Source organism: Aptenodytes patagonicus, chromosome 6 (assembly GCF_965638725.1).
Source record: "Aptenodytes patagonicus chromosome 6, bAptPat1.pri.cur, whole genome shotgun sequence".
NCBI classification, from domain to species: Eukaryota; Metazoa; Chordata; class Aves; order Sphenisciformes; family Spheniscidae; genus Aptenodytes; species Aptenodytes patagonicus.
The window spans coordinates 68,219,744-68,242,766 of record NC_134954.1 but is presented as its reverse complement, the minus strand read 5'-3'; the positions used below and the strand labels follow the sequence as shown (position 1 = coordinate 68,242,766).

General features: G+C 40.3%; 1 protein-coding gene across 2 annotated transcripts in view; it reads right to left on the bottom strand.

The window, feature by feature from the left end:
- MGAT5 (alpha-1,6-mannosylglycoprotein 6-beta-N-acetylglucosaminyltransferase) overlaps window positions 1–11,148 on the bottom strand; it is a 144,335-nt gene extending 133,187 nt beyond the window's left edge. Inside the window, exon 1 of one of the 2 annotated variants that reach the window (XM_076343067.1) lies at window positions 11,082–11,148. The gene's annotated coding sequence lies outside the window, so the exon portion shown is untranslated. Of the gene's footprint in view, window positions 1–10,192; window positions 10,381–11,081 lie in introns of those variants that run through there. The other variant, XM_076343068.1, reaches the window with a different exon arrangement.
- Between the last annotated feature and the right edge of the window lie 11,875 nt (window positions 11,149–23,023).

The window sequence follows — 23,023 nt, the reverse complement described above, 5'->3', positions numbered from 1 at the left end:
CAGTCTTTTAGGATGTGGAACAGCAGAGGCAGTGGTAATAGCAATAATTAAGTAGCAGTGACAAACATGCTTCAAATTACACAAAATAGGGGAGGAAGGAGACAGACACAAGCCAAGATGGAAAGAAAAGTATAACCAAAACCCTGAAACGTATTACACAGTGTTCTGGAAATTTTCTAACACTTTTCCCTATTTTAATTTTTTTTTTATTTTTAATCAGTTTTACAACTCAAACACTGGTATACTTTATGTGATATTCTAAAGAAATTTGTGTAAGGAAACAAAGACCTTACCACCATAATAAACTGGACAACTGTCAGCAGTGCTCTCAGCCGCACACACAAGCCAAGTGAGAATACAATAGCAAAAAAAAAAAAAAAAAGCATGCTAATAACATTTGTCAGATTTCATCCTCCATTTGTCAAATGCAAGGATGACAGAGCTGGTCAGTACAAAGTAAACAATGAAAAGGTTTTAATCCTGCATTTTTGTGGCCTGGACAAACATTTTTATCCTGCAATAGGTTTGATCCCCATAGTACAGCGAAGGTGGACATCTTGAATGCTGTAAGGTTCCTAGAGTAATTTCTGCAAAACTACAATGTTGCATCAGCAGCCTTTTTAATAAAGTGCCAAATTTTAGTTATCTAAAGAATAAGGTGGGTGGCTATTTAAAAATACTCTGTAGCTTGTGAAAGGGCAAGAGTACACCTTCATTAAAAAATTCTTTTCATAATACACATCCAAAATCAATAGCGTGACATCTGAGTTGTAGATCAGTAATTTAAAAAAAAAAACCTTCTCACTGTATAAATTGGGATAGACAAACACAAAAACGTACACTGGCAGTACTTACATAGAATAAGTGTTTTCAGAAAAAAAAAAACCCACATTAATTTGCTAGATAAAACTGGGGCCATTTGACCTACTGGATGAAGCACTAACCAATATTAACCCTCTGTTAACCTAACATTTTAAGAAATAATAAGAACGCAATCTCTTAAATTAGACTGATGTTCAAACACTCCAAGCCAGCACTGTCACTGAAAGCAGCATCTTTATCCCTCTCCAACATCCTTCCCCAGCTTATACGACTAAAAGGTGAAGACAGCTAGGGAACGTCATCATTCTGAAACATGAACGGCTAAATGCCAGAAAGCCATTTACAGCCACAACAGTTTGTCAGCCAGTTCACTGCACTGCCACATATATGCAGTGATAGGAAATGGGGAGAGATTGGTACAAGGGCAAGAGATTAGTATGAGGGCACAAATTTCATCTAACTGCAGTCTTGAAGACCGAGAAGAATAATGACATTCCCATGTAAAAGCAGCAGCAAATGCTGTGTTAATTCTCCTCTGATCAGAGCACAGAACATTTGATTAGCATAAGGTACTACAAATTATAAAACAGCACTATAAGACCACTGAGTTACACAGAGTATTCTGAACACTATATCCTGAAGTACCAGATTATCAGTTGGGCAAGAGAATTCAAGTTTGCCAGATCCAAGGGGAACAATACTCAAGGGTAGAATAAGACTTGAGGTACAAAAAACTGTCTGAATACAGACCAAGACAATTCCAACAAAACAGAGAACTAATGGTGGATGAGAAAAAAAAAAAATCAGTTGTTCAAATACATGAGATGTAGAAAACTTGTACTTCAAATATAGGGAAAAAAGCCCCTTGTTAATTTACTTTTTTTTTAACCCCAAATTATGAGAAATTAGATTCTTCAGATCTCCATCTAACCCCCCCTTTTTAGGTCTAAGAAATGCAAAATTTATGTAGAACAGTTTTCCCCATATATTTAAATTATAATACTATTTTTCAAGTACAGCTTTTTTAAAAGGTATCTTTTTTTCCATTTACAAGACTCACTGTTTTCTTTGCTCTAGATGTGGCCACATGCATGCCAATATCTCAGTATGTAAGAAAGTGTTCTTAGACATGTTTGAAGTAGCTTAATCAATACTGGCATTCTTCTGTAACAGTACGCAGTGCACAAGCTATGCAACCAGTACATATGGAAACTACTATGTCAAGAAATGAATCAAGGTACAAGGACTTCAATAGAAGCTGAACAGAAGCTAAACTTGTTACAAGCTTTTGTTCTGTATCAGCCAGTACAACCCTCAAAGGAAAGTTTAAGTGCACACTTGGGCCTCATTGTACTGGTTTCAATATACAGTGCCAGAGGCTTAAATAGCATCAACTCAGAAAGAGCTTAAGTAAACTGCAATATGCCTTTTACACCAGTACAGAACTTCACCCACTGCACTTAAACTCTCATTACATCATTACAAAAATCCATTCCTTTCACTATAGGCCGATGGCATGCTGAATCACTGCTGGTAACATACCAACAGCATTGAAACAGCATTGAAACAACTGCTCATTCACTGGACATTCAGCAGCCAGCATGGATGAACTAGTGAGTTAAAATTCCAAACTTCCAGTGGGCAAGTACTATTTTAACCGAACTTCATCTCAGCTGCTAGTAAGCAGCAATTTGCAGTGGAGTCCAGCAGAGAGGCCAAAACCTTAATCATCTTCCAGCTTGAAGCTTTTCCTTGCTCCCTCAAATATTCTTTGCCTTACCTTGGTGAGAATTTTGGTAAGACAGGTTGCGTGAAAGTTACTGTAACCTTTTCCTCAAAGGAATCATGCATAGTCCTATAAGGTTATCAATCCAGAACCCAAGGAGAGTCACTTAAGAGACTCAAAGATTTCACAAAGATTAACAACTGGGGCTATAAAGTGAGATCGATAAGCTTCCCTAGAAGTCTCAAACCACTGAGATCTAGATTCAGACATATGTCAAATCGCTTTGACAAACACTCATGTGACTCAGTTTCATTTCTCACATCATTAAAAAAGTCAGAAGTTTTTATTTTACTGATTATCCAATTGTTTGAACGTATGACTGCCAAGCTACTGAAAAATCTGTTAAAGTATTCCAACAAGAACTACAGATTACTATCTTAAGGACTACAGTCTATATTTCTCTTTGAGAAGAAGTTATGATATCAAAACAAAGAAAGATTTTTTTCTAGAACTGATTTACAAATAAGCTCAACTGGTATCCAAGAAAATAGCTATTAGAAATAACAATCTAATATTTGATTCTGAAGTATAACCATAACATATTCATTTAACTTGATTAGAGGCTCTTAAAATTAGACCAAGTATTCAGAACTGGTTGATTTTATATAGTAAAATAGCTGTTAGCTTGAGTAGAAAAACCACTGGAAGCATTTCTAGCATTCTCCTCCTGCACGCTTTTTTCCAAATCTAGTAAAAGAAAAGTAGATGCACAACACAAATAGATGTTAAGTGTAAACAGAGTGATACTGCATTTCACCATGTTCTTGGAGGATCAATAGTACTGATTGAGAAACTCTATTTCATGAAGAGAAATACAGGGAGGGAAACTGTTCATTTTTACAGGAACTTACAAAAACAAATCAATGCGCTAAGGAACTGATCGGAATAATGTAGCTTTAATAATCTGGTCAAATATCCTGTACAACCTAGGCTAAAGTCCGAGTGGTAAAGACTGAGAAATCTTCATGTCTTTTTTTCCCCTATTCAGAGTGTTCCACATCCTTTTCCTGTTCTGTCAGATCAGGAAACACAAATACTGATTTCACTGACAAAATCCTACCAAAATGGGTGACAGTTCTTAATTAAATCTAAGGAGAAAGAATATCTAATGGTTTTCTAATTTGGCTATATGTCTATTCAAATTTAATGCTCAATTTCTAAATTTAGTTTGACTTCCAGACAAACATTTTGAGCTCTTCAAAAGCCTCTTAAACAATTCATTTTATTCAGTCCTCCAAATATTTTTTCAGATTTTTTCCTGATCTCTCTGGAACTTTTTTCCACAATCCCTGCAATAGAGTTACGTATTTTAACATTTCCTACCTTAAATTCCATCAAAACATAGAGACTGAGAAATAGCCATTTTTCTGCTCTTACTCACTGCTTGCAAGTATGCCTGAAGACCTCCACCACCCGAGCATCAAATTGGTACCTTATTTGGACTGCTTGCCCACTTGTTTTTTTAAACATCTCATTACTACCCAAGGAACAGCTATTCATTTTGCAGCCCCTCTTCCTGCCAAAACTATCTCTGAATCCACTATATGCCTACCATTAGCCAAACGCATTTTTGTCAGGATTGTTAGTGTCTCAAAAGCCAAGATGCCGGAGGGTTTTGGAGGTGTTTCTTAATTTTTCTCTTTTTTTTTTTTTTTTTGGTACATGTATATCTGCATGTGTGAAGTAGGTGGGAAAGTTTGTATCCACATACAATATATTAGTACCTACAGAGAACACTGTTGTCAAGCTCCTTTAACTTTACCGCAGGAGTTTGCCAAATAGGTGTGAAAGTTCCTATGTTAAGAATATTACAGATTTTTCCTAGGCATGAAATATATGTCTGCTTAGTTTCTCTTCTTTTCAGGGAGAAAGCTCCTTTGCCAGATGGCTCAGAAATTCCAAGATCAGGTAAACAAACAAAGACACAGCATGATAATACTCTATATTCTTTTTAGGAAAAGGGGGCACGTTTTAATGTACAATTCATATCGAAAGCAAGACAGAAAGAAAACTCATGCTGAGAATGTGAAGATGACGAAGATCTGGTTGTCGCTGTCTTCTGAATACTTCTAGACAGATTCTCTGTTTTCTGTATTTATTGCTATTTCAATTATTAAAACCAGCAAGCTTTAATTACATCTAGACAGAAATGGGCAATTCAAACGAACACTGGGAGAAGTGAACTATTTCATGGTTCACGTTACTTGGAGTAATATTTTAGAGGCATTAGTACTGGAAGCATTTCTTTGAGGCAGAAACAGCCTTCACACTACAGTGCACTGAAACAGTGTGGGACTTTCATTCTACAGTTAGGTCATGCAAACGGTTTCATTCAGCATTCAGTACAATCATGTTACAATGTCTTGGTATAGAATGAATAAACAACGTCAAACCTGGGTAACTACCAGGTTAGAAACATTCCTCACATTTATTCTAGGTTTTGGTTTTGTTTTTTTTTAAACAAGCTTTTCAGAAAAAGTAATCAATTGGTATGTCTGATACAGAGGTCTAACGGTTCAGCATAAAACTTTCTGAAGAGCAACTTAAAGCTAGTATTTTCACTCTTCCTAATCTACAACATAGAAAATTAAATCATTGCACACACTGTACTTGAACAGGACCTATCAAGACAGACTCATGGAAGTTTCTTAAAAGCTTGTTAAGAAGTAGATGACGTGTTCAAAGATTTTTGCTATGAATACCGTATCAAAAATGTTCAAAGTTTTGAATGTGTAGACAAGTTTTACGTGACAAATGAAACATTGCAGATAGACCATCTTCAATCAAAACACAAAGTCATTTTACAAAAAAGGTCATAATAGCAGAGTTACATGGGGTCCTTAATACTTGAAATTATCTTTCAGGTTTATCACATGCATACTAAAGTTATGATCTGCAGAGTTCAAGGGAAACTTCCAAAAACTGCACTGAAGCTGCACTGAACTGCATTAGTTCTCTGCAGCAAAGGAACAAACACAGAGAGAGCAAGGGAGGGGATTAAAAAAAAAAAAAAAAAAAAAAGAAAAAAACCAAAACACCACACAAACCAAAAAAGAGAGGAGGGGAGGAGGGGGATAAGACAGGATAGAGAATAAGACAGAGCATTTTAAACCCAAGAGAACTACTGCCTAAGAGAATATATGCAGATACCTTTGTACGAACAAGGATCTTCTGTAAGAATGGGTTAATCCACTTTAGTCACACATATTGCAGGCAAGACAACTATCACATAATGTGGCAGAGTCCAAAGGTTTAGTACCTTGAGATGTCACATGTCCAAAAAACATCCGGATCACAAAATATAACCTTAGGCAGGAATAATAATTCACTGCAGCTTGTACCTTTTATGACAACTTAGAATCACAGAATCATTTAGGTTGTAAAAGACCTTTAAGATCATCAAGTCCAACCATAAACCTAATACTACCAAGTCCACCACTAAACCATGTCCCTAAGCGCCACGCCTACCTCCAGGGATGGTGACTCAACCACTTCCCTGTTCACAACTCTTTCGGTGAAGAAATTTTTCCTAATATCCAATCTACTACTTGATTAGTAACTATCCGAAAATGCTTTGCTAGGACCTCAAAAGAGGTTATATAAAATGCTGTACCAGTCACAGTGCATGTGTGACTTGCCTGTTTCTTAGGGAAGGGAGGAACACAACCTTAACAGGCAATGGAAAGGAAGCAGCAATAAACTTCATTACCTAACTCTAACAAGAGTGAAGAAAAGGTTTTAGTTATAAAACTATTCTAGTGAAATATAACCACAAGGAATACGTTATATGGCAAAAATTTATATACAAAGAAATGCAACAAACTACATGACCCATGAGCAACAACTGATAAAAGTAAAATCAGGTTCTGCCTGCTACTTGTAACCTACGAAAATCCCTTTGTCTAAAGGACAACAAGGTCAAAAGAGGTGGCTGATAGCTTTCAAAGATTACAGGTTTATCAGGATATAAAAATCAGTAAGACAAACGTCAGTAGGTTAGACTAATAATCAAGGTTAAACAGTTTGGAATGCTTGTGGGATGTATGAAGAAATACAGTTAGCTAACAGGAATAAAAGGACCTTGTGAGACTCAAAGGGCCAGGATCACAGGATTCTTAGCTCATACAAACCATAAATAATAAATCAAACAAATCACAGCATTGACTTAAGCTTTCCTCAAGTAAAGGACTTTGCTACTTAGAGTGCGCTAAGAGGGAATCCCTGACCCCCAAATTAATTTTCTCTTCTCTGTTCTTTCACTGCAGTGTCTCCCTAGTACGCAAGCTGCCACAGACATGTGAAAATGCTGTAATTTTAGCAGAAGTTCCTCAAAGGAGCTACATCCTGGCCTGAGTGCATGCATGGACCTTGGACTTGAAGGATTCACCTGATTAAAGCAGACAAGACTTCTTGTTGGAAGGCAAGAACAAAACCCCACAAATTCATCTCAAGACAGCTGAACTATTCCAGCTTGAATAGAAGAGTAAGGCTATCCAACCTGATAAAAGTTTGCATTGTCACAGAAAGCCGCTGCCTCGCATCTGGGAGGCTGTGTCAGTACTTGTCACCAGTTCTCCATCATTATGGTGGCTCCTCCTCAAATGCCATCCAATTAAGAGAGCCTATGTCAATATCCAAAACCCTTCACTGAACTAATGTAAGTTTGTATAAAAGCCTAGTCACCTTCTCTTTGTGGCCATGAATTCCAGTATGTGAGTTACCAACTCACTTGAACAAACAAGAAACTGACAAAAAAGATGGGGTCAGAAGTGGTGGAAATCAAGCCACTATCAAAACATGATCTGAATGAGATTTATTCCTCACAGAAGTTACACTTCATTATATTATAGGTCTGGGCTCATCAACAAATGAAAGTGAAACAGCTAATGAAACCTTTACAACTTCAATAATGTATGCCAATAACAGGAGGCTAAAAGAGGGGTTTCAGTGGGCACGCATACACACAGAGGCAAATACAAAATTCCACTTTTTCTTCTGAAGTATGGAAGACAAGATTTTTTAGGTTTTGGTGTTGGGTTTCTTTTGTTTGTTTAAGTGGATGTGCATACGTGGCATATGAAATGCAGAGACGCATAAATGCTAACCCAGCAAGAGAGGAATAAAGGGTGACCTTATTCCACTCCAATCAGTTACGAATTTTTTGAAATTGAAGATGTAGTAATAGCAAAACTGCTTGATTTCTGAAAAAGTTTCCACTCATCAAATTCCCAGCGGATTAGCACTGTGCAGGATGTTCATTTCCTTCAGCAGATGCTTCCAATGTTTGTTACCAAGAGTTGCTGCTGGACTACTGCTCTGGTTCCAAACTGGGCTAAGCAAAAGAGTTCTGCAGACACTTTGGGAATAACGTGACATAAATGAAAATACTATCAGAACCTGGTTTTTTTGATATTCATCATATTGTATTTCTTTCCACCATCTATTTAAGAGACTAAGCATACACTGTCAGACAATCTGTTGGCAAATAACCATAAAGTAACATTTGCCACCAATTCTCCCTTATCACTGCTTTCCTATCAATAAAGCTGAACTAATTCTCCCATGCTCTCATGAAACACTAAGACAGTCTTCTTTAGATCTCAATCTGCTCAAAACATGAACATTCACATAAGCATTCAAAACACCTACCACACAGGTAATAATCAAGTTACCAGATCAGTGAAGGGCAGTTAATGCCAGCTACTCCTGAAGTTCTATTAAAATTTTAGAGCCAAGATGAGGAAGAAAATGGCATACTAAGCTATTTTATTAAACAGAAGCAAAAGCAGAGTGAACTTGTTAGATGAAAGCAGAATACAATGCCAAAAACATAACCTTGCAAACAAAATTAAAAAAAAAAAAAAAATTCAAAATTTCAAAGTTAAAGGGAAATGAGTGGTGGTAATAAAATTCTACATATTACCTCAAGCATAGAAGTTGATGGTATAAAGCTTTTTTTTTTTAATCAAGGGAAAGGAAGGGAATCTGGTTGGAGGGAGATGACAAAATCGGAGCGCAATTGTCTTCATTTTAAATCATTTTAGGAATTCAAAACACTTCATTATTTTGCCAGATTCTATTTCATGAAGCAGATTAAGGTTTTTAGATGATTTACACCCAGTGTTGCTGGCTGCTTCCTAAGTTTTAGGCAATTTAGTTTTGGGAGCTTAAACGACCTGATCCTCTTACATTCAGTCACTTTGTCTTTCAGCATCTTTTCAGTCCAGGCTGCATAAGCTGCCTTCCTCCTGGACAGCAAGATGGATTTATCACCCAGAAAGAGGAAGCATATGTTCTTATTTAATCCTTATTCTGCTCGTACAAAATAAATCCATATTCCGTATAAGAGCAACAGAAAACAGTCTGCATACATTAAATTATGAAGAGCAGACATTCCTTTCGCTAAACATACTGCTCCATGGGCCACTTTACGCGTAAACTATTCCCTACATCATCTCATACAGGTAAAGAGCAGGAAGCGGTAGTGAAAGTTACCTTATATGTAAGAAAACCACCAGAAAAAATGGTGAAGTTTTTTTTGTACTATTAGGCTTGGTACAGCCACCAGTAATTATGTGAACTCTGGGTGTTGCAGTAAGCAGTTTCTCATGAAGAACAGTCAGAGTCATTACGCAGAGACAAAGAAGGAAAAAGGTAAATCACCCATTCAGACTAAATTGGACTCAGTGTCCCCAGGCAAAATGGTTTCCATAATAAATAACAAGAACTAACCGGTTCCTCCTTTTTTGAAAGCTTTTCAGTCTTTTATGAAATGGCAAAAGTATTTTGAAAGAACTGAGATCACCTCATTGATTTGGGAGTAAAGACATACCCCTAACCTGCAGACAACTTCAAATGCTGTCCTCCTGAGGACAAAGATTAACAGATACAGTACCAGACATTCCCTCCACCCAGTACCAGACGTTCCGTCCACCCTACCTGCATGTTCTACACACAAGGCTGTTTGCCGAGATAAAGCACTTGCACTGCACTAAGTCAAAACTCATTCCTGTATTTAGGATTATGAGTCATGCTGTTGAAAAAGCTATCATACTATTTCATGGGGACAAGGTGACAGAGCTTTTTAGACAAATAACACTGTGTACTAGAATAACATGAATCTCAAGAGCGAGCCTTCATTTAAGGAGTATTCTATTCTTGCTGCAGTTACCAAGAGAGATTGATGTATTAAGACCTAATGCAAGAATTAAGAATTCATTCTCCCAAGTTTACTGACCACAATGCCAGAAAGAGAAATATGCACTCAAAAGATGAGATCGATATACCGTATCTGGAAAAGATGGAACCTACACTCCCTATGTTAACAGTGAGGAAAGCCTCTACCAAGATTTACTTCCTCAAAACTGAGTGACATTTATTTTCCCCTAAATATATTAAAAAGTAAGTTTACCTTAAGTAGTTGCTAAAACTCAAGGGACACAATAAAACGGACCCCCAAAATTCATGTTTAATGTAGGTCTGCACACCCATGCAATCACATCAGGTCACCCACTGCTTTTCACATTAAGATAAATCCCTACGATCAAATCACAGGATGATGTTGATGTGTAAGAAATACCGAACCTGGCAAATGAAGAGCATTATTATTTCCAATCCAAAGCTCAGTGCAACTCTGGCGAAAAAGTAGTAGACATGGCAGACTAAAGCACGGCTGGCACAAAGATAACAGTTTTCAGGAACCTTTTCTCAAATTCACTTCCTAGAGGTTTACGAAGTCTGAAGAGGAAACAAAACCAGCATCGGGTGGAACCGAGAGCTTGTAAATCGGACCGTAACGGGGAGATGTCAACAGACTTTCGCCCAAGATTCATCCTCCCATCCACGGCAAAGCTTGCCACCCGCGTTTCGCTAAAACCTCCGCCAGCGCTGCTCCGTCCCTCAGAGGCGCGCCCGCCCGCCCGTCCTCCCAGGCTGCCCACCGCCGCCCAGGCACGCAGCGGGCGGCCACCACCGGGCTCCCCGGGGCCGCCCCCCCTCCGGAGACACCTCCCGGGCCCCGGCTCCGCTCAGGGGGCGGCAGCCACCGCCCGCGGAGGCGCTCCCCGCCGCGCCGGGCGCGGAAGGTCGTTACGCAAGGTGACGGGGGCGGCTGGGCCGCGGCAAGGACGGGCCCCGCCGCACCGAAGCGGCTGCCTCGGCGATCCCCCCTCCCTCCCGCTCCGCACCCGCACCCACCGCCAGCCCCGCCTCGCGGCGCCCCGCGGCGCCCGGGCAGGCGGCTCCCCCGCACCGAGCCGGCTCCCGGAGGGGGCGATGCGGCCGGGGGGGCGGTCCCCGCCCCGCACGGCTGCAGCGGCCGCGACGTGGGGGGGGGGGGGGGGGGCGAGGAGACCGCTCTCCCTCACGGCCCGCGGAGCCGCAGCGGCCTGAGGGGGGCAACAGCAGCGGCCCCCACAGCGGGGATGGGCGCGGCACCGGTCCCCTGCCACCCCCAAGCCCGGCGCCGCCTCACCTCCTCCGGCGCCGCCTGTGCGCAGCCCCCCGCGCCGGGAGGAGCGCATCGCCCATGGTCCTCGGCGGAGGCCGGCGCGGGCTGAGGGGCGGCCGCCGCGCCCGCCGTGGGGGCCGGGCCACCTGGAGGCGGGCGGGCGCAAGGGAGCGTCTGCAAACTGCCAGCCGCGAGCGAGGGCGCGCGCGCGGCGCGGCACTGCACGGCAGCGCCCGCCCGTGTGCAGGCGGCACGGCTGGCGGCCGCGCGGGAGCGGGGAGCGCGCGCAAGCGGCCTGCCCGGCCGGAAACGCCTGTGACGGGCCGAGGCAGAGCGAGGGAGCGTGTGCAAAGTGCTTGCCCGGCTGCGGGGTGCCCGCAGGGGCGGGAGGCGGGCGGCCGGGGCGCGGCGCGGCGGTGAGGGGGGCGAGCGGCCGCGGTTGTGAGGAGAAAGCGCCTGCAAGCGGGCACAGCCACTCGTGCGCAGCCGCTGCACGCTGTGGTAAGTGTCCGGGGGTGGCTCCGGTGGGAAACGCCCACGAGCCCGCCGGTGGGGCGACGCCTCGACGCCCCTCAGCCCGGTCAGCCCGGCGCTCCTGAGGAGCGGCCGCGGCCCCGACCTCGCCCTCCTTTGAGCAGGCCCTTTTCCTCTCACACCTGCCTGTGGCCGGCCCTGTCGGCCCCATGGGGCCCTGTCAGCGAGTGGCCGTTGCCCCCGCGGAGCCCGCCGAGGGGCGGGCGGGGAGGAACGGCCCGGGAAATCGCCGCTGCCGCCTCGCGGTGGTGGGCAGTCTGTCAGCCAGAGGTCGGGAAAGCAGGGACAGATAAACATGGCTGGAAGAGCGCTGGCTGTCCGCGCGCCCCGAAACAGCTTCCTGAGAGCCCTCTTCTGCCTTCCCCGGGCTCGTCCACCAAAATCTTCACAGCCCCGACAAACACGTAAGGTTAGGCGTGGATCTTGTCTTTGGTAGCAGTTGCGGTTTTGGCTGCTCTAGGTGGATGCATTACATCAGCTAACATTTTTCTAAGCATTAGACACACACAGGTATTTGTGCCAGGAGTTGCAGGGTATTCAGCTACTTCTTAGGTTGTCTTTAAAACGCACTCTACAAGCTACTAGACCTTCAGTGTTTGGGAGCCGTTAGAGCAAAGGAAGATAATGTATTTTTGTAATAAGAAGATGACTATATTTTGTAGCGGCGAGACAATCTCTATTTAGCACAGCTTCTGGAGAATGGTATGTTTTCCCAAGCCTGCATACACAGACTTAGGGGTAGCTAATAGAAGATGGGTGACATCTGGTGGCCAATCCTACTCTCTGGCTTCTTTCATAAGGAGTGGCTCAAGATCAAAGTAAAAAAATATGTTTCTGCTTACCTCTACAACATAATATAAGTTAAAGGAAGAATAGGTATAGCTTGTAATAAGCTGCAGAACTTAGATCAATATCCGTTACAGTATTCTTTACGTGCCATGAATCATCAGAAAATGGTTACATGCAAAAAAACCCCCCACCAAAACAAAATCAAGTAAATGGGTATGTTTTTGGTGACAATTCACAAAAATCTCTGCTAGTGTTCTGTGCTATTCATTTTGGGTTTCTCCACACAGGACAGAAAATTGTGATGCATACAATGCATGCTGAAGGACACTTGTTTCTACCCACAATCATCTGCAATAACGCTGTGCAATTTGGAGTTTCACTTTTCACCCAGCATTATGCTGTGTTCCCGGTTGGAAACTCACTGGCATTTAATGAGAGGTTAGGGATTTGAAAATTTTACAAGGCATTGAATGATCAAAGCCATGGACCTCTTTCTGTGTAAGATGGGTAACTTTTAAAAAGATCTGCTATGATTTGCACTATTTGTGGAACAGGGTCTTGTCACAGAGAAACAAAGCAGGTGAAATAATGGCATCTACAGCGCTTTGATTCTATTCCATTTATTATGCTTTTAATTTAGGAAGCTTATGTGAAGGAACTGACCTAACATTGCAGTCACTTTTGAGTTTGATATGATCTGTTATGGAAATATTATATATCAGAAAATAACAACAGTGGTCTCCTAGCAGAGCTCTTACTGAAGGGAACAGTAGATCTTACTAGCTAACAGTTTTCAAACTGAAGCGTACCAACCAGATCCTGCATTCAGGAATAGGAAGTTACACTGCATATTTTACAGTATGTATATCTGACATAGCTAAATGAAAAAATATGGCAGAGATGAGCAAACTACGTGCATTGATTAAGGAAGTGGGAACTGCGTAGAGGAGTGGGCTCCCTGCTCAAGGAGCATTCCCTGGGGAAAGGTTGGGTTCTTGGAGCATAGGGAGCAAGAGACTGAGAGAAGAGAGAACATAAACCCCTGCAGCATTAAAGTATTAGGAGAATCTGAGAGCAACCTGGCAGTTACATGCTTAATCCTCGTTTTAATGTGTAACAAGTAGGCCACCAATTATTCAGATTTAGCTATATTAGGCCTGTCCCACATTCAGCATGAAGCTCACACAGTTAAAGCTTCACGATCTGCTTGCTCATTCTGTGCCCATGGGAAGAGAGTGTGGGTGGAGGCCCCAAGTCAGGCTGATTAGGACTGTTAATGCAATCAGGGCACTGATGCTGGCATCTCATCTTGCCTGTTTGCATCTCAGAACCACAGGCTCTCTCTCTTCAGCTCCAGGAGTCTGCGTACTGATCCCATCACCCTTGGGTACAGGGAGGAATGACATGGAAGTGCTACACTACAATTTAGGGTGCCTCCTACGGGTGCCCTATCTGTTCAAGGATCTGCCAGGAAGCATGCTTCCCAGAGTAGTCACACTCCACCATGTGACACCACATGTGCTTCCTGAGTGTCATGTGTAGCTGCCCTACATACAAACAAACACATCCTGTGAGCCAATATTTTGGTGATTAAAGAAGATAAGTTGGTAGGTCTGTTGGATGTGTGAAAACACCTAAACATTGTATAGGGCTAGGACTGAGGATTTTGGCTATACCTGTTGTTAATGGAGAGCTCTTGGGTCACTCTGAGGTCTGTCTTATTAATGAGGAAAACAACTGTATTCTGGTAGAGACATTCAATGTGTCACCTACTGATGCTGTTTTCCTGCTTGATTTTGTGTCCAAAAGTTGTGGGTACAGCCCTGCCCTGAGTGGATAACAAAAACTCCCTTGTGTGATTGTGTGCCAGTCACAGCTTTGGATTAGTAGAGAACTTGGGCAGACTGGGTTAAGAAGTCACATCTATACTAACTTCTGCTTGCTTACTGTAAACTCAACATAAAAAGGACAGAAGTAATCCTTAGAAGACATTGAGTGCAGTGGGACTGTTTAAGGAATGTTTATGTTGTGAGACCAATTCTTTTGCACTTCTCTATACTGACTTTTGGAGAATCCCTATTATGGACCAGCAGTGGATGATAACCTAATGCACAGAAGTCACCAATGCTGACTCCAGAATTGCTTAATGTCACCTTTCAAGTAGTCTACTTGTTGAATTTTCCATATCTGTTTGTTCAAAGAATAAACTACTGTAATGTGGAGAAATGTGTCTAGAACATAGAAGAATTCTGTGATTATTGACAGACAATACGCTTTCCTTAGGGAGGTATGTGTAAGCTGTGTTTCCTTTTGGCTTGTAACACTGTATAACAAAACTACAGCACACAAATCATAAAATTTAGTTTGCCTTTCCTAATAGCAAAATTTATTATTATAATATATATATTATTAGAGAATATAGATATAGAAAGTATTTTTAATATAGAAATCTCTTTCTTCTGAGGTGGACTACATCCAACATTCCTGCCTTTGTTCCAGTTGATAGGCCCCTCTTGTCTCAGGTAGACAGACACAGTGTTACATCATGTTATGCTTCTTGGATCAACACAGCAATAAAGCACTTGGGATAGGGACTTGGGAGTGTCTGCATTATTATCTGCATTTCCTTCAAAGCCCTGTTGCCTGGTCTCTGGAAGGTCTCCATCTCTCTGTGCAGGGTTTCTTACCTTCTTTTATAACCCCCCCCAAACACTCCTCTAAATAAAGTGTTAGTTGTTAGCTTTGCAGATACTAAGTGGACTCTGGTGGTAGGTTGAGTATTGCATTATTAATGTTGAACATAACTTCAATAAAATGAAAAAGGAGAAGAGGAAAAAGAAGGAAAAACTGAAATTTGAACCAGAGATAAGATAAAAAAGACCTTCCTGAAAAGTATCTTTGTCTCTTCATTGCCAAACACAGTATCTGTGTCTTCAGGCTTCCAACATAGGCTTTTAAAGCTTTCTGTTTGATGTCTCCTTCAGCTTTATTGATACAAATGAATTTACTGCAAAATGATAACGGACTCCAACCTCTGTGCTGGAGATCAGAAAACTTACGCGTTCTTGTTCAAGAATGTATCTTGCTTTTTTGTTTGAGTGCTCTGATTTCTCAGGACCTCATCTATGTTTTTTGAACTACAGTACAATATAATTCTGAAGAGCTGTCGTATTCAACCTTAATAATATTCTGATCACAAAATGAAATCTTGAAGAGTCACCCTCTCCCTCTCTTTTGCTCCTTATTCACAATTCGAAGTCACTGGAGGATAACCTTGGTTTAACTCTGATTAAATATCAGAAGAGTAGGAAGTAGGAAATGTTCCTGTCCTTTCCCCATATTCAGGTAACCCCCCTGTTTTTTAACATGAGTAAGACTTTGCAGTTAGGCTTTAACTGTATCCTTCCCACTAAGCTTTTATGGATGTGAAAAAGTCAGATTTTTAAAAGGTATTATAAACTCTGCCCAGTACGAAAGAGCAAAGCCATATATTATTATTTGACTCTTGCCTTTGAAGGTTTTATTATGTCCCCTGTTCATAAATGTAACAACTGGGCTATAAAATTTTCCATCACCAGAAAGCATTGATCTATATTCCAACAGATCTTCCCATTACCACAGACATTGTAAACATAAATTGCACAAACATTTCCATTAACTTTGCACTGGGTTATCAAACAGGAAATAGACCCTTGTTTTTAGGTACCAAACCAGACATTTCTAATAGGTATTTAATGTGTGCACTAAGTGTACTAAGGAGCTCCCCATTTGCAGGAAATTATTTGAGATTGCTTTTCAGACATCACCAGAGTGTTTCAGTGCAAAGTGGCATGTAATTGTAAAATTTCATAGACGCAGTATAAATCCGGTAGAGCTGATTCTCCACTGCCTTCTTCCCTTTGTAGTAATTAGTAAGAACCGTCATAGTTTACATCCACCTTGCACAGGTTTGAATGACTGCTCAAGGTGCAAGAGATGCTTTGTGTTCTCATTTGAATGCAAACTGAAATTGCATCATGATTTATTTTAGAGATTTCATTGGACCTGGGGGAATTAAAGACTTTCCTGAGAAAACAAGTCACTGGCCACTCACGGAGATTTGCCAAAGAGACTGTGCGGCAGATAAATGATTAAGGTATAAAAGGAGAAAGACTAAGAAAGAACAAAGCCAGTAAGGACATAGTAGAAAATCTGGATGGGTTATTTGGATTGGTGTTCACTATCGAGGTAGTAATTTTGTAAGTTTCCCCTCCAGTATAATCTTTATGAAGCTATTGTCTCAAACTGAAGAATCAATAGAAGAGTTTTTAGATTGAATCAATAAAATTCGCAGTACCAGGGCTTGATGGTACCTGTCCAAGAGTTTTGAGGGAACTTAGGTAGGAAATTTCTGAGTAGTTGTCTCTGTTACATTGTCTAATCAGCCTCTTTTCGTAATTAGCAGAAGCACCAATTTCAGAGAGGTCTGTAGTGGTAACTCTGAAAATTGGAAAGGGATGGCTTAGTCTGACTTCTGCCCCAATCAATCAGCAGGAAATATGCTTAGGATATATATAGATAGCATATGTATAATAGGTTAATATCTATATGTGATCACAGGTTGGTTTGTTATTTGAAGGAGTCAGTAACCATCTCTCTGATCTGGATAGTAGTCTCTATTCAGATATTGATAAACTTTTTCACAAAATCTTGAGCCAAGCGCTTGCTGTCATTAAAGAAATGAGATCGTCATGGGATATGTCATAAGATGCTTAAAAGATACGAGTAGAAAAAGGTAGAAAACAGAAATAGAAATAGGGGTATGGGATCATTTGTCACTGTGGAGGGAGTTTATCTTTGGAATCTCTCAGGACCTTGTTTTGCGACCTTGCTTTTCAGCATATTTGTAAATGATCTGGAAAGAGAATGAATATTGAGGTGACAATTGCAGACAATATAAAATTGCTGAGGATAATAAAATCTAAATCTGATCGCAAAATGTTGCAGAAGGATGCTGTGATACTACGTGACAGGAAAATAAAACAGCAGATATAATTTAGTGTTGATACTACTTTGCATGATAAATGCAAAATTACATTAAAAAATGAAAAGTGGCTGCCTGTATAATCAAATGGACCTTTGATATTACTAATCTGGAATGAGATTGTGAATTACTTTGAAGAGTCTCTGAAAATATCAGCTCAATGTTCAACCGTGATCAAAAAACCATAACATGGGGAATTATTAAGAAAGGATTTGTGAACAAAACAAAACAAAACATCCCTGTGTCTGTGTAGATCCATGGTACACTCAGATTTGAATCTGGCAGTTCTCTTTCCCTACCTCAAAAAAGATACAGTAAAGCAATAAAGGATGATAAAAGTGATCAGAGACTTCGAATTACATCATATGAGAAGAGACGAAGCTGACTAGAAATTAGAGAAGAGGAGAACTTGGGAAACTGGTGATAAAGATTGAATAAAACCAGATTATGAAATCGGATCACACAAGGATGAATGGGGCAGAATTGTTCAGTATTTGTCACAGAAAAAAAAGCTGTGGCACCCAATGAAATTTTGAATAGTGGATTTCAAACAAATAAAATGAAATACTTGTCCAGGCAAAATCTAAGTTAAATTGTAGAATCCGCAGGATTTTCTGGAGGCCAAAAATATAAATGGATTCAAAAAAGAGTTACATAGTTCAAGGATAAGAGGTCCTTTAGTGGCTGTTAAATAGGTAACAACTTTAAAGAAGCCTCTAAGTCTCTGGCTGTTAGGAAGCTGGGAAAATATTCCCTGGGAGGCATCATACACTGCTCACCAAACGGTCTCCTCGTGTTCTTTCTTTGAGATATGGAGCAGCTGGTCCTTCGTCTCACTCAGTGCAGCTGTTACTATGTCCTTATTCCTTCCTTTTATTTGCTAACTCATCTGGGGATGTGCTTCTTTTCTAAGGTCCAACTCCCCCACCTTAACAGAAATGACCTGAACAGGACATAATCCCTTTCCTTTATGGTGAAATTCAACCTCTTCAAGGTACAGAATAGCTCCAATTCAACAAGGCCTAACAACTTGTAGACTCAATTCCTCTTTCTGGCTTTCATAGGTTCCCATGCAGCTCCTGGCATATTTTGAACAGTGAACTGGAATGACTTCAAAACAACAGTTTTAAAAAATATTTTGGAAATATTACTCTGCTGTGTCCCAGATAAACTTTATCTATCTCCATGCTCTTTACCCCCAATATAGCCCCAGTCATTTGCTGCTCTTGTACTGCATCTCACGGAACTCTCTCTCATGAACAAAATCTGGAAAATCTTGGTACTGAAGAGTCAAATTCCTAATTTTCAACTTACGTGCACCCTTAGTGTTATTATGTGGTTGTGGCCAGTGTAACAGAGCGATGAATTTGGAATACAGAGTATCTAGTTGGATCTCTGCTACGTTATCACTAGTGTAACAAAGGACTCCAGGTCAATGCCAAAATGAAATCATGAAGTTAATTCTTTTTCAGCCTTAACTTAGCTAAATGTGTCTGTATTTCTGTTGCTATTTGATACCCAAAACAAATACTAGGAGCCAAATAATCCTTATTTTTGAATCTGGTTTTACAGTTTGAACTAGGATATTAATTGTGATTTCAGCATCAGGCCTACTGCTTTAAGCAACAACACATGTAGGAAATACCCTATTTCCTATAAATCTCCAGAACTTTTGACAGACTCCACAATCTGGATAGTAATTGTTCTTAGGTGATCCATAATTGTTCTTTTTTCTTGAAAATATTTTATTGACTTGTTCATTTGAAACTTAAAAGGATGTACAGACTCAGAAATGTACCTTATCAAGTTTACTCTTCATTAATGCTAAATGCGTTATCACACAAGGGTGAAGAAAACACATCATGTAGGCAATCACTGAAATTGGCATCTTTTCTCTCTCAAGTAGCCAGGTGACATTTCACTTAAGGGCACTGTTAAACCAGGGTGTTAAAAACAGATTTAGTTTACTTTCTGTCTACTTAAAAGAGAGCTGTTGTCACTATTTTGGCAATTAAAGTTTGAAAGTGGGAGGCATTTGATTTATAGAAGACACCAAACTGGAGACTGCTTTATAAAGCTAAAGAGGTCTGATGATTACAGAACTTCATAAAAAGGAAACTGTTCTCAACAATTTATGAACGGTGACAAAACAGTCTCTTGCTTCAACAGGAGGTAGATGAAGCTTATGTTATTATTAGAAAGAAACTCACACTGTGAGATTTAGATCATCAGCTTTGAACACTCTTTTCCCCTCAGCCCCCCAAATGAAGGAAATTTTATGTAGGGTACGCTGTCATGTACTCCATGTCTGAAATCCTGGAATATTTTCCAGCACCAAGAAATTATTTACAGTAGGTCTATGGTTTTTTTGAGATGGGCAATAAAGAGGGTTCTTTACTGTAGAATTACCACACATGAGAGCTTACTTGTAGGCTTTCTGCTGGTTAAGCAGATCTAGTAGGTCCCCTTTGGTCTAATTCAAAAGTCTAAAAGGTTGAGAGTCCTGTGGTCAATGAATTCCAGGCTGATGTGTATTTACATTGTTATTCTGTGTTACTAAAAAAGAAAAAAATCCGTTTGGCTAAGGTCTGGACAATACTGAGCATGTCTTTATGTTGTTTGGTGGTAAGTGAAAGTTTTAGTGGAATTTTAGTTGCTAAATAATAACTGAATTTTGTAGATTACCCTAAATGGTGTCTCCTTAAAGGTGATTTAAAGTATCATCTGGAAAATTTTAATCTGACATTGGTGAGAATCTTTTAGGTGCTTGCAGATGTCTGGAACTGCTGACATTTTGCAATCTGTAGTCCCACCAAGTTTGTACAACAGAGACTATATGTAAAATCTTTCAAGCACTGCAGAAGTCTTAAAGGAATGCCCATCCATCTGGAATGTCAGTGACCTCTAAGTCTTCTCGTCTTGTTACTGGAAACTTTCGGAAATGGAGTGTCTGTGAATAGGATTCCCATTGCAAAAAGAGAAAAAGCACCTTTGGTTTTATGGTTTTTTGAGTGTGGTGCTTGACTATGCAAAGTTTAGCCTGAAGTCAATACTCACTTAACATATTTAGAATTGACAAAATACAGTGGAGTTCCTAAATTGAGTCTTACAATAATTTATCAAATTAAATGCCTTCATTACTTACTAGAAGAATTATCACGTCTTCTCTGTCCTACTACTTCCATCTTTTACCTTCTCCTCCCAAATCTCTTGTTATTTTAATATATTTTTACTCCACTGGGCTGAAGATCTTTTAACAAAGGACTGGTTCTTTTTTGCAGATATATAATACAATGGGCTTTATTGAAATGGTCTACACTGACTTTAAAGTATCTTAAACTTACCAGACAGACTGCTTTCTCTGATATGCTTTTCTTGAACAGGGACATGTTATGCATGATAAAAAAAATATTTGAAGATAAATTCTTACGGGAAAGGAACAATTCTGTACAAGGTCTTTTAAAATAATAAGCTACATAATGGTAAATGCAGCCACTGGACATGCACCAAGTCATTTGACCTTATGCATATGCCAACCTATAATACTGGAGCAAAAGACACAGTAGAAGCATTTACATGTGCTATGAGAGAAGTCTTGCACTGGGAAGTCAGAAAGTGTAGGCTTCCTGAAGGGAAAATATTTCCTCTGTCAGACAACCCATTTAAACGAGAAGTAGTCTAACTGGAGCATGGGAGAGTCTTTCCTTATTGAGCAATGTAGTCCTTTAAAAAAAAAAAACAACTTAAACCTGCAAATGTGAAAAATCACAATACATCTTTATCACTTCACCCAGGTCTGCTCTCTGACAATGTATAGACATTGTGAGGCATACAGCTGAAAAGTCAAAGCTGGATCAGTTATATTTGCTTTCTGTGACTGTAAAATTCAAATTCTTCAGGATCACAAAAGACAGTGAATAGCATATGTCTCTTACCAAATAAGAACTATTAACAGAAAAGGTCTCAGGAGGGAGTATTGATCAACACACATGAATTCAGGGCAGTTTTGATTTAAGTAATGAATACTGACTTCTTCCAAGAACTAAACTTAATATGAAAAAATTTCAAGTTTTCTAAAATTGTTCTTTTCTTTGTCTTTACCCTCTAACTACATTTTAAAACCTCAGTTTCCTTCTGTGTTCTGTCTTCTGCCATCAATTCTGCTGTTACCGGGATCCGCCACCTTTTGAAGAAATTCTGTGTTGTAGATGGCCAATAAAACCAGTCATCAGTGGAAGATTCTACAGTGAAGCTTAAGGAAATCACATTCTAACATACTAAGATCGCAGGCTATTCAAGGCTTTGTAAATGTGATAAAAACCAACTTGAACTGCAGCCAGAAAGGAATTGGGACCAAATGCGGAACATGATGCAATGAACTTACAGCAGCTTGTCCAGTTTAATCAATGTTATTTCTACATGAAAAGTCTGCTAGAAAATGGACAGATACTTTTTTTTCTGGAATTCAGGTGTTCTGTGGATTGTCCAAACACTGAAATAAGCCTGTATCTTTTTTTTTCCTTGCTCTTTGCCATCGTTATAAAAAAATTAACAATCTCAAGCAATATTCAAGAGGACAGTCTCCAAATCCAGTTCTCATATCACTCCGGCCTTTGACCCATACCAGTCCCTGTGGATAGGAAGCATTTAGACATACTTGGTTATCCCTGGAGATGCCTCCCAATGTTAAGCAGATGCAGTCAAGCTTTTGAGTTTTCTAGTACAATTGGGAGCCTGGAATTGTAATGTATTCCTTATTAGGTCCCTGGCTTCAATTGACTTTCCTCCCCGGTTTCCTTAGACATTCTAGAATATATTTCTCATAGGCAATTGTGTCTCCTTAGACATATACGCCTAACAAGCATGAGATACAAGGAAAGATTCGGTGTCTTCATCCAAATGTGTGGAACTGAATATTGTCCAGATTTATAGCTGAGATACTATTTCAGCATCAAACTTCCAAGTATCTTTTGTTACTTGCTGCTAGAGAAGGATCATTGGACAAAAGCTTTTAATATCGAGTCCATCAGCCTGGGTTGGAGAGGTGTGACTGAGAGTTTCAGGTTATAACTCATTGACCCTTAGCAGCCTCACATTTGCACATGGTGGAGGCCCTAGACGTAATGATTTAGATCTTAGCAAGCTGGAAAATGTGTCTGTCTAGAGGTGGCAATGGATTACCATTAATTTACTGTGTGTAATCACATTATATATAGGTTACCTATGTAGTTTAGGAGAGAAGCAGGTGATTTAGGACATGCCTGCAGTTTAAGTAAATCTGGCTAAATAATATACACGTTAGTGGTTTGATGACTTGTTTTTTTAAAGTCATTAGGAGCTAGGGTTACTGACAAGTGACAAAGGCAAATATTCAATCAGGAAAGCCAGTGTTTAAAGAAATGTCATCTTTTTATGTGTATTACAGGAAAGTAGATCAATGAGATATAGGATGCTAGCAGGAAAGAAGGCATTTTTCATATGCTGGCTAATTTACCCTTAGTCACTGCCTAAAAATACTGCAGGTCGAGTTACATCAGTCTGTCAGATCAGGTAGATGAACTGTTTCCTTTAGTAAATCTAATCTTGCCCTTGCCTGCTGAAGCTGGGGTTGAAAAGCAAG